A 24,596-nucleotide genomic window follows, 5' to 3' on the forward strand; every position below is an offset into this window, starting at 1 on the left:
CATGAGAGAATAAATGTCTATTGTTTTAAGCAAACAGTTTGTGGTAATTTTTCAGGCATCCCTAGGAAACCAATACACTCTCATTTGAAACAGTTTCAGTCATCGGGGGCACACTGGGTCTGTACTTTGGTGAAATCAGTTACAAATGACATATTCCAGAGGAAACTTTAATCTCAGCTTTTTTTAAAAAAAAAAAACAAGAGGCGTTTCTGTGCAGACAGAGCAGTTCTTGTGCAGTCTTGACACAATCGTGATGTTGGAGAGAGATGCTGGGGCACTCACGCTAGTTGGCAGCATTACTGTCATTATTATAATAGAATTATTATTATTTTCCTGTGGAACATTCTTATTAAGAATGGTTATAGTGATGAAAATAGAACTGGTTCCATAAATAAAGGGCTTTCGTATCTCTAGAACGCATGTACTTTTATTCTAACTGGAATTTTAGGACGTTGAATTAAATTTAGTAAAAGTCTTGGAGGAGGGTACTAATGGGAATTCAGAACTCATTGCCAACACCCTTTCCAGAGCTGTCTTCAGGAAGGCAGACAGACACATGAGGCACTAACTATGCAATGGTTTTATTTATTATATTAGCCAGATATTTTCTATTGATTATTATTTTATTGAACAGATTTTACAGGTTTTATGATCATGTTCCATGTTTACTTCTTTGACTTGTGAGTAAGATGGAGTAAGTGAAGTCTGTGGATTCAACAAGTGGCTATGACAGAAAGGCTACAAACAATTCAGTGCACTGTGAACCTGGGTACTCAATTTGTGCACCTTATTTTCCAGGGACTTGACCCCATTATACAGTCTCTTCTTAAAAGTCCAGCCCTAGAGAAGATACAGGAGCCTTGGAACAACCAAGAGGCAGAGAAAAGTGCCACAGGCTCAACTGTGTGAATAGTTCAAACACAAGCCATTTTTTTAGAAACTTAATGAACAAATTCTATGAATTTATATTCAAAAATAATACATAATTTATATTCAAAAATAGGCTACAAGGATATATTGTGCAACACAAGGAATAGAGCCAATATTTTATAATAACTATAAATGGAGTAGAACCTTGAAAAATTCTGAATCATTATACTGTACACCTGTAACTTACATAACATTGTACATCAACTATACTTCAATAAAAAAGATAATATAGAAAACAGAGTATTAACAATGTTGCAATATGAAAACAGTTCTAGAAGAATTTAGTTTTACGTTTCAATCTAAGAATGTTCGGTACATATTAATCATTGGGCCTGAATAATTAAGCCTCACAAGGTAACTACATACCAAGACAGTAGGGAGAAGCAGGAATTCTTGACTATTTCAAGTGTAAAATTCTGTTTGTTTTTTAAAGTTTTCACCAACTTACATACGTTAGGGTCATATTTTAAAAGTTGTAACTGAGCCTCTTGAGATTGCCCATTTTCCTCAATGTTCGGCCCATTTCTCATTTCAATAGGGTTAAGAGAAGTCTCCCCACTTACAACCACTGATACCCCAACTCAATCATGAGGGCTTTTCTGGACTCAGGTTGCCTGATCCTTTCTTTCAAACAAAAAGGACCAACAAATAGAGAAAATCAAATATACACAATGTGATGCGGAATGGGCCATGTGCTGGTTCTGAGGAGAGTTCCTCACTCAGGTCTGAAACAGAGAATATTTTAGAAGGAGTTCATACATTTCTTTTCAGAAACGTAAGATAAAGTTGGTTCTGGCTGTAACATCCAAAATTTCAGCCCAGTGGAGAGTTTTGAAAGAGGAAATGACCAGTTCATGCTGGGAATTAGAAGATAAGAAAAGGCTTTATTGCTATAACACAGAAAGCACTGTGTCCCCTTTTAATGATAGCGTCATCGCTGAGGTGGGCCAACAAGACAATTTTTATAAGGCAATTACAGGTTTCACTACATGTCACTGTAATCTTAAAGAACACCTGGATGCCTCCTGTATAATAATATGCAATCATCTCTATTTCATATCACTGTCTTTGACTAAAAGAAGATAGCAAATCTGTTAGAATGATCACATATCTTGGAGGTGAACTTTCACCAGAAACTTAATTCATTACCAGTAGTAAAATAAATTTTTTAGGGAAGTCCTCTGAGCTAGAAGAAGAAAATTTTTTTCTCTATTCTACAAGAAGCAGCTTTGTGCAATGAATAAAGCTTTGTGCAACGAATACATTTCCCCAGATTTTCTTTATTTGTGCCTCAGTCATAATTCCAAGGCTCTTCCTCAGTGTTGTCAGGTATAAGACAATTCATCTCTTTCCGTTCACTATAACAATGTCTGATTAATTAAAAAATGGTATTGACTTATTAAGGAAAATGTTTTTAAGGGAAAGAGAGAAAATATCCCTATTTTGTGTCACTGGAAATCACTAACTGATTAGCAGACAGAGGTATAGCCTGACTCTCAGGTAGCTATTACAATTCAGCTTCCACAAGGACATCGATTTCAAGAGTTTACGTTTGGCCAATTAAACTTAGCCCATAACAATTCCTCCCCCCAGAATCAAAGACTGAGCAAAAGTTAATAAAAGTAAAATCTGTTATTCCTGGCAGTTTGTCCCTAGGCGTTATAAAGGAAATAACAGTGCTCTCCAGTGTACAACCTTACCACAAACTTGCTTTTTATAGAAAATAGATTGAAAATAGATTTACACGTCATCAGATCTGAAACTGCTATTTTGTGTGTATGGAATATTCAATAAATTAATCAGTCTCTAGTTTAGAATACATAAAAGAGTGATCTTTTAAAGGGTATAAATTAACTCCACATCCATTCAGATAGACCCTCATCAGCAGAGTTCTAAAGGCAAACAAATTTGCAATGACCGAGGCTATTCTTTATTGATGGGCTGATCAGTTGATGAGGCGTAGCCTCAAGCAACTGTGCACAGTGCTGAGGAAGCGGGGAGCAGAGCGGTGCTGGTTTGAAATGTGTATTTGCCGGAATGTACGAGAACAAAAATAATAGCTGATAGTAGGCACTGTTCTAATTTCTCTACAAGTGTTAAGTCATTCAATTCATCAAAGCACCAATACGACGTAGAGAGCATTTTTATGTCTATTTTAAGCTTGAAACAATTGAGGGGAAGGGTAGTTAATCAACTTAAAAACGCTAAGTAATGAGGAAGTAGCAGAACTGGGATTTGAACCGAAAGAGCCTGCCTTGGGGGACCATGCTTTCAACTGCTGTGTTTTCCGGCCGTTTAACAAAAAGTCTGTATTTCTTGGCCTCTGGAAGGAGACTAGAATTTAACATGTCATTCTGTTGTAAATACTGCACATTTTCTTATATCAAGTTTTCATCCATCTTGAATTTACTGGCTTTTCCTTTTTCTAGGTCTGACATCGTCAGACGATCGTCCTAATGAATCTATGAATAATTTTAAAAATGAATGTCCCTTAAAATGTTAAACAGATAATTTTAAAAATTCTGTTCATCAATTACAGAATGGATAAACAGTGGCATATACATACAGTAGAACATTACTCTGGAATAAAAAGAAAGGCACTAATAATACATTCAACAGGCATACAACTCAAAAGCATCATGGTAAGTGAAAGGATTCAAACACAAAAGGCTACATGCTATATGATTCTATTTATAGGACATGCTTGAAAAGGCAATGCTACAGGGACAGAAATCAAAACTTAGGTTGCAAGAGGCTAGGGGTGGACGGAGGAGATTGATAATAAAGGAAAAGAAGGAAAATTTGGGAGGTGATGGAAATAATCTAGATCTTGATTGCAGAAGTGGCTGTATGACTGTATCTTTTGTCAAAACTCTAAACAGTTTTGTCAAGACTATAAACCTAAAAAGAATGGATTTTACTGTATGTAAATTATATCTCAAAAACCTAACTTTTCAAAAATAACATTTCAGAAAAATTTCTAAGTAGCCAAAATATTGTTTGAATATATCCATTTATAATATATTATAAAAGTTTCCGTTATATGAACTCACATATATTTGGCACTGAGAATTTAATTGGTTTCTATGACTTTACATCAGCTGGCGATCAGAAGGGCTTGGTTGCTATGACGACACCTCTGGCTCACTTCGCAGTTTGCTCTCACAACATTTTCTTGTCTACCTCAATGAATCTAAGAGTTACAGGGTGTAGTATTAGAACAGAAAGAAGCCAACAGGCACATCTAAGAATAGAAATCATGGTCAAAGCTGTATAAATAGACTGTACTCCCTAAGGAAATTATGGGCTCATACACACAGTAAGACTATAATTAAGCCAGGCACATTTGTAAAAGGAAAAATATTTGTGTCAGTCCAGGTAGGTTATTTTTAACCTACAAAAACAAAAAACAAACAAACAAAACCCCCAAAATCTCAGTAGCTTAAAACCACCGAGTTTTATTACATATCTATCCTGCATTAATATTCTGCTTACCCTGTCACTCAGAAATCTGTGCTCATGAAGAAACCACCATCCCAAATATTGTCAGAGGGAAGAGAGAGCTTGGGGAAGCATTTAATGGGTTTTAATTTTCTGATTGAGGGTGACACATGACCTACTCAAGTATTTCCTTAACTAAATAAAATCTTGGCCAGCTCTAAATTCAAATGAGTGAAAAAGTTCAATTCTACTTAAACAGTTTTTCATAGTTCAAGGAAAGCCAATTGTTTTAACCCCAAATATCTTCTTTTACTCTTTATATAGTTTTTAAAAGTCAACTATATAGAGATATAATTTATATACAATTAAAAGGCACCAATTCGAAGTATGCAATTCAATGTTTCTGAAAAGTGAATATATATACTTTATATATATATGTAAAGTTTATATATGTAAGTATATATAAAGTATATATAAAGTTTATATAAGTATATATATATGTGTGTATATATCTACCATCACAACAAAGAACAATTCCATCACCCCAAAAGTCCCTAGGGCTCCTTTGCCATAACTCTTCTATCCCCAGCCTTGACTCCAAGCAAATACTGCTCTGCATTCTATCATCATAGATTTCCCTCTTTTAGAGTTTAACATGTATTACATAGAATGTAGTCTTCTGATTTGGCTTCCTTGACTAGCATAATGGTTTTTAGACTCTCCCATGTCATGTGTTTCAGTAGTTCATTTATTTTTTATTGACGAGTAGTATTCCATTATATAGATATACCATGACGAGTAGTATCCCATTATACGGATACACCAAAATATGTTTAGGTATTCACTTGTTGATAAACGTTTGGGTTGGTCCAGTTTTTAAAATTATGTATAAAGTTGCTATGAATATTCAGATATATGTATCTGTGTAGACATTTGTTTCATTCCTTTTGGAATTTAGAACTGCAAAGTGATTGTGTTATTTTTTATTTCCACCTATAACATATGAGAGTTCCAGTTGTTCCACATTCTCACCAAATATTCTTCTAACTATGTAGTAATAGCTCATTGTGATTTTAATTAGAATCTTCTTGAAAACTCTGATGTTTAGCAGTTTGCATATGCTTTGGGGACATTTTTATGTCATCTTTGGGAAACTGCCCAAATCTTTTACTTACTTTGTTCTTAGCTGTCTTATTATTGAGTTTAAAAAGTTTTTAATATATTTTGGATAGAAATCCTAAGATAAATACAAATCAGTTACAAATATCTTCTTTCAGTCTGTGACTTGCCTTTTCACTTTTTTTTGTTGTTGCTGTTCAGGGCCAGGAACCATCTCTGTTCTTTTTCTCTTAACTTTTTTTTAAAAAATTTTATTTTATATTGGGGTACAGCTGATTAACAATGTGTTAGTTTCAGGTATACAGCAGAGTGATTCAGTTATACATGTATCTATTCTTTTGGTATCATTCAAAGAGCAGATTTTGCTTACTTTGATGAAATTCAATTTGTCAATTATTTTCTTTATGGTTTTGATTTTGGTTTTGTATCTAAAATATTTTTGCCTATCCCAAGTTCATGAAAAAAGTCTCCATTTTTTTTTCTTCTCAAGAGTTGTATAAGTTTAGCTTTTATGCTAAGATCTATGGTTCAATTTTGTGTATTGTAAGCAGTAAATTCAAGGTTTATTTATTTTTAAGATATCCAGTTATTCAAGTACCATTTGTAGTAAAGACAATCATAATTCCATTAAATTACCTTAAGAGCTTCGTAATATCTCAGTTGACTTTATATGTATGAGTCTATTTCTGGACTCTCTTCTGGTTTATTTGGCTATATATAGATACACACACACACACACACACACACACACACACACATATAAAATTGTTTCAAAATTACATTGTCTTTATTACTGTAGCTTTATAGTAAGTCTTGAAATCATGCAATATAAATCTTCCAACTTTATTCAAAATTATTTCAGCAACTATATAAAGGTCTTTTTAATTTCCATATAAATTTTAGAATTCACTTATCAGTTTCAACAAAATTAAAGTCTACAAAGATTGTATTGATTCTATAAATCAATTTTGGTGGAATTTATATTTCAGCAATATTGTGTCTTACAATTCATGAACACTGTATCAGTCCGTCATTTTTAGGTCTTTGTTAATTTCTCTTGGTAATATTTTATAGTTTTCAGTGTAAATGCCACCTATGTATTTTGTTATATTTATTCTTGTGTATTTCATGTGTTTGACTCTCTCATAAATGATTTTTTAATCTCAATTCTTGGTTGTTTGCTGCTAGTAAATAGAAATAGAATTGATTTCTTCATGTTGTCCTTATATCCTTCAACCTTGTGAAGTTCACTATTTGTTAAAATAGGCTTCTTACAGACCACGTAGATTTTTCTATAGACATGATCATGTTGTCTACAAATACAATTATACCTCTTCATTTAAAATCTGTGTGCCTTTATATCTCTGTTGCCTTACTACATTGGCTAAAACCTCCTGTGTAATGTTGAACAGAAGTGGTGAGTGTGGACATACTTTGATTTTGAAGAAGGAAAAGGGTTCAAATTTTCACCTTTAAGTATGATGTTAGCTTCAGATATTTTTTTTAAAGGAAACTTAGTTTTTTATTGGGGACCAGTCAAAGTTTTTTAATTTTATTTATTTTTGGCTGCCTTGGGTCTTCATTGCTATGGACAGGCTTTCTCTAGTTGCAGCGAGTGGGGGCTACTCTTCGTTGCAGTGCATGGGCTTCTCATTGAGGTGGCTTCTCTTCTTGCGGAGTACAGGTTCTAGGCATGGAGGCTTCAGTAGTTGCAGCACACGGGCTCAGTAGTTGTGGCACATGGGCCCTAGAGCTCACTGGCTTCAGTAGTTGCACCACATGGGTTCAGTAGTTGCGGCACGCAGGCTCTAGGGCACACGGGCTTCAGTAGTTGTGGTGCGTGGGCTCAGTAGCTGTGGCACACAGGCTTAGTTGCTCCGTGGCATGTGAGATCTTCCTGGGCCAGGGATCGAACCTGTGTCCCCTGCATTGGCAGGTGGATTCTTAACCACTGCGCCACCAGGGAAGTCCCTAGCTTAACATGTTTGAAGATTTTCTCTATCAGTATGAAGAAGTTTCCTCCTATTCTGAGTCTAAGAATTTTTAAAATCATGAATTGGTGGATATTTTTTTTTAAATTTTTCTAGAAAGACTGATGTGATTATACGTTTTTTCTCTTCTTTCCGTTAATAGGTGAGTTACATTGATTTTCAAATGTATAACCAACCTTGCTTTACTGGAATAAATGCCACTTAGTCATAATGTATTTTCATTCTTATATATTGCTGGATTCAATTTGTCATTTTTAAAGGATATTTGTAACTATTCTTTTCTTGTAATGTCTTTGTGCTTTGTATCAGAATTATGATAGCCTTATAAAACAAGATAGGAGGCATTCTCCTTTCTATTTTTCTGCAAATGCTTGTGTAGGATTGGTACTATTTCCTTCTTTAATGTGTAATAAAAATCATGAGTGAAGCCATCTGGACCTAGACTTTTTTGTGGAGGTGTTGTGTTACCAACTTCATTTCTTTAATATATAGGAGGTTATGGGCTACACTGTATGTCCCCAAAATTCATATGTTAAAGCTGTAACCACCAGTTCCTCAGAATGTATTGGCATTTGGAGATGGAGCCTTTAAAAAGGTCATTAAGTTAAAATGAGATCAATAGACCTCATCTAATATTACTGGTGTCCTTATATAAAAAGGAGATTAGGACAGATACAGAGAGGAAAGACCATGTAAAGAGAGAGTGGGACAAGACAAGAACAAAGTCTTCAGAAGAAATCAACACTGCCTACACCTTATCTCAGACTTCCAGCTTCCAGAACTGCGAAAATAAATTTCTGTTGTTTAAGCCACTCAATCTGTGGTACTTTGTTATGGCAGCCCTAGAAAACTAATACATAGACCTATTAAGATTTTCTGTTTCTTCCTGTGACAACTTGGTCATTTGCTTCAAGAGTTTGTCTATTTCATCTGAGTTGTCTATTTTATTGCATATATTTATGCATCTATTTTATATGCAATATTGCATGTTGCAACATATTGAACATAATGTTCTCTTATTTTCCACTTAACTTCTCTGTAATCTATGGAAAATCACTTCTTTCATTCCTGACGTTTATGATTTGTGTCATCTCTCTTTTTTCCTTACCAGTTTGGCTACAGGACTATCAACTTTATCTTTTCAAGAACCAGGTTTTAGTTTTGTTGCTTCTTATTGTTTGTGTTCTTTTTTGTTGACTTCCCTTTTTATTTTTTTTCCTTTCTTCAACATATTTTGGGTTTAATTTGTTCTTTTTCCAACTTTTTATGGTGAATGGTTAAATCACTGATTTTAGATCTTAATTATCTTCCAACATAAGCACTTAAAACTATAAACCTCTGTCCAGACACTGCCTTATCTGCATTCCACGGCTTCATGCTGTGCTTCATTATCATTCAATTCCAAGTATTTTCTGATGTACCACTTGATATTTCCTTTGAGCTATAGGTTGTTCAACATAAAGGTTGCTTCCTAAAGTTGACTTTAATGGGTTATGGGGATTTGTTTAGTTGGAGGCATGATTGAGGTCAAAACTTCAGGTTGGCCTCATCCTGCTGTTTGAAGTCCTATTGACATTGGCCTTAATTAAATGCTCCATGAGATGAATAGAATGGATTTGGTCCCAGACACTGTCAGTTACATTAATCAGAGTGGCCAAGACAGTGGCTTACTCATGGGAAAATTTACCAGAAGACAAAATGGCATAGAAACGATGGTAGATACTGTTGGGACACAATTCTCCATGGGTTTCTGCAGATCTTATGAGCAAGTCATGAACTGCCCCTGGTTTTGTATTATCTTTTCAAGGATATTTTAATAACAACAAACTTTGGAAGACAGAGATATTGTCTCCTTTTGGAACAAATATTAGGTATCCTCACTGTCCACTATAATAAAGATAATATTATCTTTAATAATATTAAATATTGTCTCCCTCAGAAGACAGACAATATTAATATTGTCTCCCTCGGAAGCAAGGGATAGGCATGCTTCCTTTCCATTATAAAAGATTCAGATCCCTTAAGATCTGGATTCCTCTCCTGTAAGACACCCCACTGTTACACAGAATTCTTTGCATTGCCTGTGGGATCTGAGATTCAGGAAAACAACACAAAAATACATGCACTCTGGTTACCGTTACTGCTGCAAATAACAAACTGTCTTTTGTCTCAAATCCAGTAGACTTGCGTCTCTTGCCAGCTTCCATGAAACTATGGCAGGCTAACATGTGAACATACAAGTAGGGTGAAACCTCATACAGACCCTTCAGAGTTCTTGACACTAAGTTTCTTGCAAATCAGCTTAATCCTTTCAAGCCTTGTTTTTTAAGCTTTGTTAGTGTGGTTCTAGAGTAACCTTTACTCTAGAGCAAGTTTAGCCCCTCTACTAAGGTGTGAGACCTCGATGGGTTCTCCGTCACATGTTGATTCTGACTAGTATGCATGCAGGTGTCTCCCAGGCACCTGTGAGTTATGGCTTTTGCACAATTGTTCTTTGCTTGACCTCGTGGGATTTTTTCCCTACATGCAGACTTGACAGGTGCACTTCACTGAGTTTCAGAGCTCTCTCTCTATGTAAATCCCAATTCTCTATCGCTCTGCCCCACAAATCCCACCTGCTAAGACCTCCCTGAGCTACGATCTGTGTCTCCTCAATTCAGCAACACTGCCAGTCTGGGTGGCTACTTCTCCCTGTAGTACATTCCAGACATTACCTTTGGTCAGAAAGCCATGGTGGGTAGGGTTCGCCATGTTTATGTCTCTTCTCTCACACATGAACATTATGTACTGCCTGTTGTTCTATATATCAAACAGATGTTTCATATATTGTCTTCAGTTTTCTGGATGTTGATGGCATGAAGGGCAGTCTCACACAGTTAAATCCCTCAGCAGCCTCTTCCCCTTTAGTATTTAAGAGCTTTTTGTGAGGTGCAGTAGTTTTCCCCTTAAATCTCTTCTCCAGTCATTGATCTATGTTTTCCATATAGAATCTCTGCTCTCTAATTCCACTTTTTTGTAGACTTTTCCTCCTCCAAGTAAGTAATAAACTTACAACTTCCAACCTTTCAACCTTAACATAAATATTTCGTTTCTCCTGCTATATGTTTAAGCTCACAAATTATGGCTATGTTAAATATCCAAGCATTCTTTCAAATATGAATGTCTTCTATCTAAAACTAATTACTTCCCCCAGTCCTATGAATAATCCACATTCTATGCTCTATCAGTAATTCCTTTATTTTCTTAAACCAAAATGAAGGAATACAAATTTAATTTAGTGCTCTGTTTAGTTTAGACACACTCTATTGAATTCCACATTTAATTTTCACAGAAGTAGTGCTAAAGCTTATGCTTCCATTAATTTACCAAACGCTTTCTCACAATCTATGACATAGTCCTCTCTATACATTACTAAGGGGATAGTAGAACGCCAGATTTCACCTGCAGTGAGCAAACAGGAAGAGGTATACACTCTTTTTTTTGAACTGAGTAAAGAAGAATGTACCTCATTTGACTACAAATATGTAACTTTTAATACAGTCCAAGGGAAACACTCACCAGAACCTTAAATCTTGCTTAGTGGGAGGATGACAGTGAGATTCTATACTGGATTACTTCACAAAAAGAGTGTTTAGATGGAAATACTTTGTCAGACTCTGTCATTATCAAAAGTCACTGGAGATTATCCTGGTGAAAATGATGATATCATTTTTCATAGCTATGTCTTTCTTGTTCCAAACTCTAAGTTTAAAACATACCAATTTGAGCCAGGTGGTAACAAAGGACTATCACCAATGTCACTCTAATACTTTTTCCACACATCAAATGACACCCTTGAGGAAAAAAAGGTCATCGGTGATTCTATTTTAACCATATAAGCATGTTTTTCTTATAAGAAACTGCCATTTTAAAAAAAATCTATAAATGTTACCTGAGATTAAAAAAATAATTCTATAGGACTCTATTCAACTTAGTCCCGGGAAGACAATTGCTGCACAAAAAGAAATAATGAAAACAATATATCCAATACTTCTTTGCATTGGATAATCTTATTGAGGATAAAAGGACACTCACCCTTTGCCGTTGTTACTTGGCAAATACACATCTAATGATTTGGGGCTACTGCAGAGCTCTGGGCTGCTCTCTTGGCTCCTTCTTGTATTCATAACTAATTTATTGCTCTTCTGCAGCTGAGTTTAATTTTGCCACAAAGGTGTACAAAATATAATCCTTTCTTTCCAATGCATCCTCATACGGTTCCCATATTGAAAATCAGAAGGTCATATAAGTGAATTATAACACAGATAAGAAAAATTTAAAACTGAATTTCAAATATTCCTGATCCCAGAGTCCCTCCACAGATGAAACCCCCGTTGGTTGCCTCAGTAACATCTGACATGATGCCATGATTTATCTCTCACAAGAAAAAGTTACTTTCTACCATGTCTCCCTTGGAGACTCACAGATGTTCATCTCCTCAGCTGCTTATCAGATTCATGGATGCAGAGTCTGTACCCAGATATGATGGAGTTTGAGATATGAAATCAAAATGGTACTTTATTCAGTAACTTTCATAATATTAATGATTAATAGAACCAGAAACTAATATCTTCTGGCCATTATGCTGTCAACATGAGTGTGCTTCTGGGAAGTCAAAATATAAATTGAAGATGACTTGATGGCCACAAATTAGAGCACAGGAAGTGGGACATAAAATTCAAATGTTTAATGACATCAGGCAACCTAAACCATTCCTCCTTAAAGCAGGATTATATTTGACACCCAAATAAGACACACCATGCCTGCAGATCAGAACATTCTTCCATAAGTTTTGGCATGTTATATTTTCATTTTTATTTATCACAAGAATTTTTTAAATGTGTTCTTTTGATTTGTTTATTGACCCATTGGTTGTTCAGGAGCATTTTGTTTAACCCCCACATATTTGTGAATTTTCTAGTTTTCTTCTTGCAGTTGACTTCTACTTTCATACAACTGTGTTAGGAAAGGATGCTTGATATGATTTCCACCTTTTAAAATCACTGACTTGTTTTGTGGCCTAACATGCGATCTATTCCAGAGAATGTTCCATGTGCAATTGAGAAAAATGCATATTCTGCTGTTGTTGGATGGAATGTTCTATGTATGTCTGTTAGGTTTATCAGTTTGAATGTGTAGTTTAAGTTCAATGTTTCCGTACTGATTTTCTATTTGGATAATCTATCTGTTGATGAAAATGGAGTACTGAAATCCCCTGCTATTACTGTATCACTGTCTATGTCACCCCTCAGAACTGTCACTATTTGCTTTATATATTTAGATCCTCATATGTTGGGTGCTTAAGTATTTACAATTGTTATATCCTTCGTATGTTGTATATACAATTGTTATATACCCCTTCATCATTATATAATTACTTTTTGGTCTTTTGTTACAGTCTTTGGTTTAAAGTCTATTTTGTCTGATATAAGTACACAGCAAAGACAGAACAAAAGCAGTTCGTTCTAAGACGGAAGTTTATAGCTATAAACATCTACATTAAGAAACAAGAAAGATCTCATATTAAAGCAAAACTAACTTTATACATCGAGGAACTAGAAAGAGAACAGACTAAGTCCAAAGTTAGCAGATGAAAATAAATAACAAAGTTCAGAGTGGATCTGTGAAATGAAATAGAGACCAGAAAAACAATAGAAAAGATCAACAAAACTAAGAACTGGTTTTCTTAAAATATAAATAAAATTGACAAACCTTCTGTGAGACTACGAAAAAAAGAAAGGATTCAAATAAATAAAATCCGAAATTAAACAGGAGACATTACAACTGATACTGCAGAAATACATAAAATCAAAGTGACTACTATAAACAGTTATATGCCAACAAACTGGATAACCTAGAAAAGCCAATCAATTTCTAGAAACATGCAACCAACCAATACGAATCAGGAAGAAGCAGAAAATATGAACAGGCCAATATCAAGTAAGGAGATTGAATCACTAACCAAAACCTTTAAATAAAAAAAGGCTGGGACCAGATGGCTCCACTGGTTAATTCCACCAAATATTTAAAGAATTAACACTAATATTTCTCATACTTTTCTAAAAAATAGAGACGGAGGGAATACTTCCAAACTCATTTTAAGAGACCAGTATTACCTTAATACTAATGCCAGACAAGGCCACTACAAAAAAAAAAAAGAGAGAAAATTATAGGCCAATATCTCTGATGAACACAGAGGCAAAAATCATCAACAAAACATTAGCAAACCAAATCCAACAATATAGAACAATACAATACATACATGACAAAGCGATATTTTTCCAGGAACACAAAGATAGTTCAATATCCACAAATCAATCAATGTAATACACAACATTAAAAAATGAAGGATAAGAATCATCTGATCACTCAATAGATGCAGAAAAAGTATTTGACAAATTCAATATCCTTTCATGATAAAAATTCTCAACAAACTGGATATAGAAGAAACATAGTAATACCTCAACATAATAATGGCCATATACGACAAGCCCGCAACTAACATCATCCTCAATGGCTAAACACTGAAAGTTCTCCTCTAAGACAAGGAAAAAGACAACGATGCCCATTCTCACTACTTTTAGTCAACATACTACTGGAAGTCCTAGACAGAGCAATTAGGCAATAGAAATAAATAAATAAATGGACTCCAAATTGGGGAAAAAGAAGTAAAACTGTCTCTATTTGCAGATGATATGATATTATATACAGTAAACTCTAAAGACTTCATCAAAAAAAACTGTTGAACTAATCAAAGCATTCAGTAAAATTATAAGATACAAAATCAATATAAATAATCAATTGCATTTCTATATACCAACAACAATCAAAAAGAGAAATTAAGAAAGCAATCTCATCTAAAATAGAATTTTAAAAAATACTTAGGAATAAATTTAACAAAGGAGGTGAAAAATTTATACACTGAAAACTACAAGACATTAATGAAAGAAACTGAAGAAGGCACAAATAAATGGAAAGATATTCTATATTCATGGATTGGAAGAATTAATATTGTTAAAATACCCTTATAACCCAGAGTGATCCACATATTCAATGTAATCCCTATCAAAATTCCAACAGCATTTTTTCTCACTGAAATTGAACAAACAATCCTAAAATTTGTATGGAATAATTAAAGACCCTAAATAGCCGCAGCAATCTTGGGAAAGAAGGACAAAGCTGGAGTATCACACTTCTGGATTTCAAATTATATTACAAAACTATTGTGATCAATATGGTATGGTATTGGCATAAAACAAACAGATCAATGGAACAGAGCAGAGAGCCCAGAAATAAAACCACACATAAATGGTCAATTAATTTTTGATAAAGAAGTCAAGAATATACAATGAGGAAAGGATAATCTCTTCAATAAATGGTATTGGGGGAAACAGCCACATGCAAAAGAGTAAAACTGGACCATTATCCTATATCATGCATAAAAATCAACTAAAAATGAATTAAAGACTTGAGCATAAGACCTGAATTCCTAAAACTTCTATAAGAAAACATAGGTGGAAACTCCTTAACATCTGACAAGGATTTGACACCAAAAGCAAAGGCAACAAAAGCAAAAATTAAAAAATGGGATTGCGTCAAACTAAAAAGCTTCCATACAGCAAAGGAAATCATCAACAAAATGAAAGGTCAACCCATGGAATGGGAGAAAATATTTGTAAATATTAATACATATCTGACAGGGAGTTAACATCCAAAATATACAAGAAACTTATATAACCCAATAGCAAATCATCATCATCATCATAATCTAATTTAAAAGGGGCAAAGTACCTAAATAGACATTTTTCCAAAGAAGATATATACATGGCCAACAGGTACATGAAAAGGTGTTCAACATGACTAATCATCAGGGAAATGCAAATCAAAACCACAATGAGTTACTGGAAGGTCTACTATCAAAAAGTCGAGACACCAAATACTGGTGAGGATATGGAGAAAAGGGAACCTTTGTGCACTGGTGTTGGGAATGTAAACTGGTATAGTCACTATGGAAAAGAGTACAGAGGTTCCCCCAGAAATTAAAAATAGAACTACCATATGATCCAGCAATTTTATCTCTAGGTATATACCCAAAGGAAATGAAGTCATTATCTCAAAGAGACATCTGCACTCCCCTGTTCACTGCAGCATTATTACAATAGCCAAGGTATGAAAACAACTGAAGTGTCCATCAAAGGACGAATGGATAAAGAAAATGTGGTACATGTATACAATGGAATATTAGTCCCCCTTAAAAAAGAAGAAAATCCTGTCATTTGCAACATGGATGAACTTGGAGAACATTTATGCTATGTGAAATAAGCCAGGCAGGGAAACACAAATACCATATGGTATAGCTTAAATGTGGAATCTCCAAAAAAAAAAAAAATTGAAGTCATAGAAACAGAGCAGAAAGTGGTTCCCAGGAGCTGGGGGGGGGGGGAGGGAGAAGTTGGTAAAAGGGTACAAACTTTCAGTTATAAGGTGAATAAGGTCTGAGGATCTAATTGTAATAATATGGTGATTGTAGCTGATAACACTGTATTATATAACAAATTTGCTAAGAAAGTAGAACTTAACATGTTCTCACCAAAAAAATAAAAGGTGAAAAAGAGAACATTCTCTTCTCTCAGCACCACTGGGACTTCTTTGCATGCATCTGCATCCCTAACTTTTCTTGCCTATCTTTCCACTACTGACTAACCCTTCTCCTGAATGACACGTTCATTCTTTAAACAGATTATTGCCTTCAAATTAGTTTAGTCTCAAGTCTAGCTTTGACTGTGAAAGCCATTCTGCTCCCTAAAGCTAATGTTGAATATCTTTATTCTGACCCATTATGTGTTAATTATGTAATTTAGCTTGCAGAAAGCAGTCTTAATTCCACATTTTTGAGAGGAATCTTTTTTTCAGTAAATATAACAGTTTGTACTCAGTCACAAGACAAAAAGAAACAAACTTTTTGCAACTTCTTACCTTCCTATCGCTACCACAGATGTTTGATTTCTGCAAGAGTAGCCCTGTTAAAAAAAAAATACAGAAGGGACTATGCATGGATCTCTTGTTTGATTTGAGCACTAGACAATTAGGCATTATATCCTGATACAGTATTACAAAGTCTTGAAACATTATTTAGACCCAAACTGATCTTGGATGGAGGAAAGCATTACATTTAACAATTAGTAAAACATTCACTTCCTGGACATTTTTTTCTAAAAAGTTTCCTTTAGAGATTTTTAAATATTTTTTTAGCTTACCAAAGTGGATTCAATTATTTATTTAAAAGCACCATTTTTGGTGTTTGAAACAAAACTTTTAGAATAGTTGAAGGAACCCAAACCCTGCACAAAAAGTCCAAAGATCTGAATCGAGATTCTACTTTGACCATTTACTATGTGCCTTGAACATTATCTTTCTCCCTGGTAAGTGGAATGTTTTCTTAAGATGTAAAGTGAGAAACTTTTACCAGATGGCATCTAAATTTATTCTGGTTATTGACACTATTCAAAATGGGTCTTAGAATGAAATCCATTGCAAGTCTTTAAAAAATTAGGAATAAATAGTAGTAATTTATAAGGAGGGAAAATGTATTTGCTACTCCACTTCCCCACTTATTCATCTGTCAAGTCATTCATTATTTAATTAAAATACATATTTGTTGAGAACCTTTCTCATGTAATATCCTTCTCCCACCGGCCAGCGTTCAAGCATGCATGTTGTTCCACACCTTCATTCCTGGCTGGGGCTGTCCCACTGCCATCTTTCAGTCTTTACAATACCTCCTCCTTTCCAGTTCTCATTCCCCTAGCTAGTCAGTCCTGCATTGTGACTAAACTATAGTTATGTGTTAAAAGGTAATCAGAATACAAGTAAAATAAAGATGATAATTACTTTAAAAAAATACCCTGTGCCCATAGTGAGTGCAGAAATAGATCTATACACATATATTCACTTGCAACAAAGTGGACAAGGTAATTCAATGCAGAAAGAGAGCTTTCAGATAAATGGTGCTTGAGTAACTGCATAACCAGATGGAAAAAACTAAATGCATCTTGACCACACACAATACCACACACACAATACACAAAAATTGTCTTAAAATGGATCACAGATCTAAACGAAAAGTTAAGATTATAAAAAACTAGAACCTAAGAGGAAATTTCTGCAACCTTAGGGGAACCAAAGATATTTTAGATGTGACACAAAAAGTATAAACCATAAAAGAACAACATCGATTTTGGACTTTATCAAAATTTAAAACTTCAGCTCTTCTTTATATACTGCTGAGAAAACAAAAGATAAGCCACTGACAGGGAGAAAATATTCTATAGATATTAAAAGATTTGCATCCAGAATTTTTTTAAATTTAATTTTAAAAAATTCTTATAAATCAGAAAGAGGAAGGCAACCAAGTAAAAAAGAGCAAAATATTTCAGCAGACACCTTGAAAATAAGATAAAGTAACCAAAACAATATAAAAAGATGTTCAAAACTATTAGTCATCAGAGAACTGCACGTCAAACCACAATGAGTAACACTACACACTCACTAGGCTAAAATTTAAAAGCCTAACAAATATCAAGTGTTAGTGAGGATGGATAGCAACTAAAACTTTCATACCTTGATGATGACAATGTAAAACAGTAAAATCACTTTGGAAAAAAGCTTGGTAGTGTCTTACAAAGTTAAATATGTGCTTACTCTTCCACCAGCCATTCCAATTCCTAGGCTTTTACTCCAAAGAAATGAAAAACTATCTCCATACAGCCTTGAACACAAATGTTCACACAAATTTTAACTGATAGTGGTCAAAAATCGGAAGCAACTCAAACACCCATAACTGGTGAATGGAAAAATAACCTGTGATATATCCATACAATAGACTATCGCTCAGCAATAAAAAGGAACAGACTACTGATACACACAACAACAGGAGCAAATCTCTAAAATACGACACTAAGTGAAAGAAGTCAGACACAGAGTAAACACTAGTGTATGATTCCATTTCTATGGAATCCTAAGAAAGGCAACAGTATAATCAACTGTGATAGAATACAGATTAGTGGTTGGTTAAGGCCAAGGATTAGGGATGGAGATTAACTCGGAAGGGACACAGTAGACCTTTTTTTTTTTTTTTTTTTTTTTTTTAGAAATTCACGTTCTTTTATTTATTTATTTATTTATTTATGACTGTGTTGAGTCTTCGTTTCTGCGCAAGGGCATTCTCCAGTTGCGGTGAGCGGGGGCCACTCTTCATCGCGGTGCGCGGGCCTCTCTTGTTGCGGAGCACAGGCTCAGTAGTTGTGGCTCACGGGCCCAGTTGCTCTGTGGCATGTGGGATCTTCCCAGACCAGGGCTCGAACCCGTGTCCCCTGCATTGGCAGGCAGACTCTCAACCACTGCGCCACCAGGGAAGCCCAGTAGACCTTTTAAGGTGACTGAAATGTTCTAGATCTTGACTGAAGAAATGATTACATGGTGTCAAAAACTCATCAAAACACCTCTGTCAAAAATCATCAAAATCTACACTAAAAATAAATGCAGTTTATCTTATGTACATTATACCTGAAACAATTGACATTTTAAAAATGAATCTATCTCAACAAAAAAAAGAAACAACCTAATTTAAAAACAAATTCATCAGTGGAGGAGAGATTTTAGAGAGGAGGTTGACTTCCTTTTTCAGAACTTGCTGATCTTTGCCCTGAAACTCAAAATTTTCTTTGATTAATTTATTCACCATGGATTCTACACATCTTCAAAGAAATTCTGTCTAGATATCAATTTAAGACCTTGCTATTTGGAATGATGGAAAACCTTCTAGAGACAAGTTAAAAAGTGATATACTATATATTCCAACAGGTAAATATAAAATTTATTCCATAATCTTAGAATATTTTTTAGTCATTTATAAAATTTATTAGATAAATTATTAAATATTTGACACATTTACATGTATTGCCACAGAGTTCCAACCAAATGACTGGAGTGAGAGCAATAATTTAGAATGCTGAATCTCTGATTTAAGATAAAGCAATTCTGAATACATTAACAAGTCTCATTTTATATAGTTTCAAAGAGCTTATTTTCAGCACATCACTAAAACCTTATTCTATAATGCAGTGTACTCTACTATTTACAAATAGTAATAATGCATGAGCTTTTTTCATATTATGTCTGATGATGGATAGCATATAGTGAAATATTTATTAAATATACTGAACTATTGCATCAATTTTCTATTGCTCTATAGCAAAGCCCCCCAAAATGTATAGACTGAACATCACCACCACTTTATTTGTTCATAATTCAGTGGATCAGCAATTTGGGTGAGGCTCAACTGGACAGATGTTCTGCTGGTCTCACCTGGGGTCATCTGTACAGTGCAATTGCAGCTGAGCGGTCTAAATAGCTTCAAACACTTATCTAGGAATTAGTTCTGAAGTTAGGCTGGGCCTCTCTCTCATGCTCTCTCACTTTCAAAGAGGCTAGCCTGGTGTCTGCACACGGGGCTGACAGAGCTCCACAAGAATGAGGAGAGACCTGGGCTTAGAACTCCTACACATAATATCACTTTTGCTCTAATCTATTGGCCAAACCAAGTTACAAGATCAGCCAGGGTTGATGAGGGTGGATAAATAGATTCCATTTTTTGATGGGAAGAGAGTCAAAGGACTTGGCAAAAGGGCATGCATAGAGAGATAGGAGGAAAAGTGTCATAAGTGCCATTTTACGCAATCTACACAAATATTAAGAGCGTAAAATATAAAAATTTGAAAAGTAACTTGTAACCGAGTTACAAGTAATATCTCCTAGCCCATCCTATATTGATAGCATCTTTTAGTAATGAGTACCCAATTTTCTAGCTCTTTCTCTCTTAGAATTAAGTAAAAGGCCATTCAGATTCCTGACCTAAACATATCATAATTCAAAACTTTTGCTTCTTCTGAAAACTGTATAAAGCTACAAGGTGAACTGTTAAAGTTTCACAAACACCGGTTTCTGGCATTTAAACCTCAGACTTCAAAATATAGGAAGGATTGCATAACACATCTCAGAATGGTCAGAATCCATGAGGAAAGAGATTCAGGGGAGTGTTGAGGGGATCACAGGTGGAAGATTTCAAAATGTGACAACAAAAATACACTTTTCGAAGATGAGTTTACCTTGGGAAATAAGGGCTACAGTCTTTAAAGAAGGAAGAAGAAAAGTTAAAGTCATAGACGCCTTCCTATAGCTGGTCTACCAGAGAAGCAGAAGAGGTAGAGCTTTACCTACACACACACACACACACACACATATGCACACACAGTAAAACCCTATGTGCAAGAATCACTCTGTCCCTGTGTCACATGATTGGGGGAAGGAGGAAGGTCTGGGTTGTAGAGACTAGAAAGCTATCCCCCCCCCATCCCCAAAGGAACCTCTTTCAAAAGCTATGATAGGGAAATCGATAACAATACCATGGTACAAATTCAATGCAAAGACGCTATTAGAAAATAGTAGCTAACTCATCTACAGTGGAAAAACATGGAAGAGAAAAGAAGTGTATTAGAGAACAGATAAAATTTGTGAATATACATTGCACCGTTAAAAAAAATACCAACTGCCAATAAAAGGAGACCACAAAACTAGCATGCAGGAACTCAGCATGGAGATAATGAATAAAACAGGAGGAGAGATATGAACTGATAGGAAAGGACTTGGACAAGGCACACAGAAACTCACGGTAATAAACACAATAATTGGAGTTTGCATAAAGAAGAATGAATACTGCAGGAAGCATAAAATGGTTATAATTGTGAAAAAATTAAGCAAATGAAAAATAAATAATTGAAAGAAGTAGAAAAAATAAAGACACAGATATATAAAAGATATGCAAAGCAGATTCAATATATAAATGTATTTGCAAAGAAAACCAAAAATATAGAGAAGAAAAAATATATAATTTATAATTCAAAAATAGTCCCATGAAATAACACTTGAATCCAGCAATCCTAATAGCAGAGGAAATGGACCTAAAACTTTCTATTTGAAGATATAACCTAGTAAAGTTACTGGGCATTGAAACAGAAATAGAAAGATTCTTAACATTATAAAACACTGATATTCTGCTTAAAGGCAGGGTTATGCTTAATGGGCAGAACCTAGAGGCATTCCCACAGAAGTCAAGAACAAGGCAGTGCTCACAATTACCGTTGTTATTTATCATTGTATTGAACGTACTGATACTAGTTAGTTCAATTAGGCAAGAAAAAAAAGGTATATAAATTGAAAAGAAGATGTAAAACTAACACTATTTGCTGATGAAATAATTGTACATCTTGAAAGTCAAAAGCATAAACCTAAAAACTACATAAGCAATGAGAGAATTCAGTAACATGGTAGGGTAAATAATTGACATAAAATTTAACAGCTTTAAATAATGAAATCAGTCATAAATTTGAATATATAGATATAGCTAGAAGGAAAGCTCTCATTTATAATGTCAAGTTGAAAAGACAGTCAAGCGAAAATAAAAGTTCTGAAGAATGATGCAAGAATTGCAAAAATATATCAAAACACTCTGAAGGGTATCCATGGTCTAGAGGAGTACACTCTACTCGGAGAAAAATTAGTCAAGTTGTTTTAAATTCATTTCTAAACTAACTCAATTTTTTTTATTTCCCACAGAAATATAAGCTAATATTTTATTAGAAAATATTCTAATTCTATTCTAAAATTTCTTAGAAAATATCAGTTTAGGAAAAAAAAAAAAAAGCTGATTCTAAAGTTCCTGTGGAAAAATAAGCAAATAGGAAGAGCCAGAAATATCTCTTAAAAGGAAGCAAAATGAGGGAGAATGACCACTACCAAACTTCCAAACATCCCCAGACCCCGTAATTCATATAATGTGACAGCAATACAAAGGCAGACACATCAATGAAACAGAAGGAAAAGTGCAGAAGAGAACCAAATATGGATGAAGTCTTGTATATAATAAAGATAACCTCTCAAATCACTGGAAGAACATTCAATTAGTTAATAAATAGTACTGAGATAGCCAAGCAGCCATTTTGTGAAACGAAGCTGGATCAGAACCCATACAGTCTATCAGAATAAAGTACATTAACGTTAACAACAAAGAGTCAAGTGTAAGACTAAGTTATGCAGTAATAAAAGGTAAAATGACAGAAAAGGTAAAATTTATTCATAATTGAGAAGTAAATCTAACATCACGTGCTACGCTTGTGTTGAATGATACAGAATGGATATAATTGACTGTTTTTGCACTAAACAATATGAGGACCAGGTAAAAATATCTCAGCTGCTTTCTCCAGGAAATAACAGCTCCTAAAAGATAAGACTAAGAATTAACCTATCAAGATTAACAGCGTGTTTACCAAGGCTGTCTTCAAGATCCTCATTTCATTATTGTCAGCAGCCCAAAGCAATTTTGCCATATATTTTACACAACCTCAGCCAACTCTTCTAAGACTTGCCTTACATTCATCCCTTGAGGCCCTGAAACCCTATAAATCCATGCCCTAATTTCCTCTTTTTGAGATACTATTCTACTCTGTCAAGCTGGTGTTCTCCCCTATTGCGTTAATTAACTGAACTAATCAGCTTAACTTTACTTGATTAACAGATTTTTTTTTAGACTTGTCTTTTGAGGAGTCTACATTTGACATAACCATGCCTCAAAGTCCAGAAGCCACAAAGGAAAGATTGATAAAGTCAATTCCATAAAAGCGAATGAGGGACTTCCCTGGTGGCGCAGTGGTTGAGAATCTGCCTGCCAATGCAGGGGACACAGGTTTGATCCCTGCTCCCAGAAGATCCCACATGCCACGGAGCAACTATGCCCGTGCGCCACAGCTACTGAGCCTGCGCTCTAGAGCCCATGAGCCACAACTACTGAGCCCACGTGCCACAACTACTGAAGCCCACGCGCCTACAGCCTGTGCTCCACAACAAAGAGAAGACAGGGCAATGAGAAGCCCGCGCACCACAACGAAGAGTAGCCCCTGCTCGCTGCAACTAGAGAAAGCCCGCACACAGCAACGAAGACCCAACGCAGCCAAAAATAAATAAATAAAATAAATAAATTTTTTTTAAAAAGTGAATGAAAACTTCCATTTGGCAAAACAGCATGAGAAAAGCCAAAATACTAACCATGAAATGGGAAATTGTTTATGGCAAAGGGTGAAGTTACCTAATATATAAAGTAAGCCATAAGGTGAGAGAAGCCAAAAAAAAAAAAATTCCAACAGAAGAATTAAAAGAATGTATAAAAGACATGAATAAACAGTTAACAGAGGGAAAAAAACATAAATGCTTTTTAAGCATTTAAAAATACCTAGCTTCATTCATTAGGAGATATATAAGTAAGCAAGAATTTCACATGGAATAGTTGGTAGGTAAATGAGACACAGAGGGTGAGAATAAAAGTGGGTTGAAAATTAGAAGCCTAGGTTCTAGTCTAAAATTTTCCAGGGCCTGGATAACAAACACCATTCATGTGTTCATCCATGTATTCACTAATGTAATAAGCAATTTTTAGCATTTCTTGAGATTTTACTATGTTTCAAGCACAAGATCTTTGCCTTGATGAAGCTCACAATCAGATGAAGAAGAAGAGATACATTATAAAAGGATAAACACTAAGCACTACGTTTCCAGCAGGGAGCAATGCACACAGCGAGACTGTGCTGAGAAATCTCAGTGTTGTAAGTGTCCTGCAACTCGCTTAGGCAAAAGCAAATTAACAGGTAATCGTAAGAAGCAGCCCCTCCCCCCATCCCATCTACACACCTGAGGCTCCCGGCTTCTCACACTGGCCAACTCGGACGCACACCAGAATTTAGATTCATTCAAAGACTGAAAGGACTGCCAACCTATATGGGAAAGAGGGAAGTGTTGGCGAGGGCCCTCTTTGGAATGTATTTATATTAAAAAAATTAAAATTTCATTAAAGTTTGTAACTGGTTAGAAGAAATAGAAATATAATAAAACTTGAAGAACAGAAGTTATCCAGTGTCCTACACGACGTTTTACTTCCTTCTCCCAGGCTATGTCCCAGGCAAAATCTCC

The 24,596-nt window shown here is 34.9% G+C and overlaps 1 long non-coding RNA gene across 1 annotated transcript; it reads right to left on the reverse strand.

Annotated features, from left to right (window-relative positions):
- Positions 1-1,330: 1,330 nt before the first annotated feature.
- On the reverse strand, positions 1,331-22,683 carry LOC309605680. The gene is made up of 2 exons (XR_014231500.1): positions 18,947-22,683; positions 1,331-18,641 (listed from the first exon to the last, which is right to left on the reverse strand). It is a non-coding gene; the product is annotated as an uncharacterized lncRNA (long non-coding RNA).
- Between the last annotated feature and the right edge of the window lie 1,913 nt (positions 22,684-24,596).

This window comes from Balaenoptera borealis (genome assembly GCF_965194805.1).
Source record: "Balaenoptera borealis genome assembly, chromosome: 1".
NCBI classification, from domain to species: Eukaryota; Metazoa; Chordata; class Mammalia; order Artiodactyla; family Balaenopteridae; genus Balaenoptera; species Balaenoptera borealis.